The following is a 2,529-nucleotide window of genomic DNA, read 5'->3' on the forward strand; positions in this document are numbered from 1 at the left end:
TGGCCGGAGAGTAAGGAAACTGCTCAGAGATTTCACCATGAGGCCAATGGTGACTTTAAAACAGTTACAGAGTTGAATGGCTGTGATAGGAGAAAACTGAGAATGGACCAACAACATTATAGCTACTCCAACATACTAATCTATACTGAGTATACCAAAACATCCACCGTCTCAATCCACCACATCCGCCAGTGTCGCAGAGCTAGAGTGGTGTTTGGCAGACCATGAAACGTTGTAGCGTCCGAACCGTTTGGCCTACCACTCGATTGAAAGGGGAGACTCTCACGAACACGATGGTCGTCATTTTGCTCTATGACCCCCACAAGTGTCTTGGGACTCGTCTGAAGGTAACCGTAACGGTAAAAAAAATGAATGGAAGAATGGAGGTAGTTTTGTACTATCAAAAAAATGGGGTTAAATACATGTTAAACCCCCCCCCCACATACACATATTTACCCCCCAATGGCTTAGACTCTTAGGAATGAACCTGTCTACTCCCCTTCACCTACACTGATTTGAAGTGGATTTAACAAGTGACATCAATAAGGGATCATAGCTTTCACTTGGATTCACCTGGTCATCATATATGCATAGTCACTTTAACCATATCTACATGTACATACTACCTCAATCAGCCTGACTAACCGGTGTCTGTKTGTAGCCTCGCTACTTTTATAGCCTCGCTACTGTATATAGCCTGTCTTTTTACTGTTGTTTTATTTCTTTACTTAGCTATTGTTCACCTAATTCATTTTTTGCACTATTGGAGCCTGTAAGTAAGCATTTCACTGTTGTATTCGGCGCATGTGACAAATAAACTTTGARTTGATTTTACCTGGTCAGTCTGTCTTGGAAAGAGCAGGTGTTCTTAATGTTTTGTATACTCAGTGTAAGTGACAGAGTGAAAAGAAGGAAGCCTGTATAGAATAAAAATATACATTCCTGAGGCACTGAAGTAWAATTCCCAAAAATGTTAACAAAGAAATTAACTTTATGTCCTGAATACAAAGCTTTATCTTTTGGGGAAATCCAACACATCTCTGAGTACCACTCTTCATTTTCAAGGAAGGCTGTATGCTTGTCATTGGCAGGAATTAAGGAGTTTTTTTAAGGATAAAAATAAACGGAATACAGCTATAAGCACAGGCAAAAACCTAGAGGAAACCTGGTTCAATCTGCTTTCCAACAGACACTGGGTGACAAATTCACCTTTCAGCAGGACAACAACCTAAAACACAAGGCCAAATCTACACCGAAGTTACTTACCAAGACCACATTGAATGTTCCTGAGGGGCCTAGTTACAGTTTTGTCTTAAATTGGCTTGAAAATGGCTGTCGAGAAATGAACCAACTTGACAGAGCTGGAAGACTTTTAAAAATAATAATATGCAAATATTGTACAATCCAAGTGTGCAAAGCTCTTAGAGAATTACCCAGAAAGGCTCACAGCTGTAATCGKTGCCAAAGGGGATTCTAACACGTGTTGTCRTAGGTGGTTGAATACTTACCGTGCATTCGGTATTCAGACCCTTTCCCTTTCCCCACATTTTGATACGTTACAGCCTTATTCTAAAATAGATTAAATTAATTGTTTWCCTCATCAATATACACACAATACCCCATAATGACAAAGTGAAAATAAGCTTTTAGACATTTTTGCAAATGTWWAAAAAAAWGACAACTGAAATACCTTATTTACAAAATAGACCCCTGCTCCGCTCGGGAGAATATAATTACTTTTAAAAAGATGAAGAGATTCAACACATGAAGAAACAATATAAAAAGGACAATTATAAATGAATATGAGTTTAAAAGTTGAGTAATTGTCCTTTTTATGGTCTAGGGCACTGCATCGCAGTGCTAGCTGCGCCACCAGAGTCTCTGGTTCGCGCCCAGGCTCTGTCGCAGCCGGCCGCGACCGGGAGGTCCGTGGACGACGCACAATTGGCATAGCGTCGTCCGGGTTAGGGAGGGTTTGCCGGTAGGGATATCCTTGTCTCATCGCGCTCCAGCGACTCCTGTGGCGGGGCGGCGCAGTGCGCGCTAACCGAGGGGGCAGGGTGCACTGGTGTTTTTTTTTTTTTCCCTTTTTTTTTTTCTTTTTTTTTTTTTTTTTTTGTTTTTCCCTTTTTTCTTCCATTCCTTTTTTTTTTTTTCCACACTTTTTCTCCTTTTTTTTTTCTTTTTTTCTTTTTTTTCTTTTTTTTTTTCTTTTTTTATTTTTTTTTTTTTTTTTTTCCCTTTTCTTTCCCTTTTCATTTTTTTCCTTTTTTTCCTCCCTTTTTTGTCTCTCTCTCCTTTTTTTTTTCTTTTTTCCATTTTTTTTTTTTCCCTTTTTTTTTTTTTTTTTTTTTCTTTTTTTCTTTTTTTTTTTTTTTCTTTTCCTCCGACAAAATTGGTGCGGCTGGCTTCCGGGTTGGAGGCGCGCTGTGTTAAGAAGCAGTGCGGCTTGGTTGGGTTGTGCTTCGGAGGACGCATGGCTTTCGACCTTCGTCTCTCCGAGCCCGTACGGAGTTGTAGCGATGAGAC

This window comes from Salvelinus sp. IW2-2015, linkage group LG8 (assembly GCF_002910315.2).
Source record: "Salvelinus sp. IW2-2015 linkage group LG8, ASM291031v2, whole genome shotgun sequence".
NCBI lineage: Eukaryota > Metazoa > Chordata > Actinopteri > Salmoniformes > Salmonidae > Salvelinus > Salvelinus sp. IW2-2015.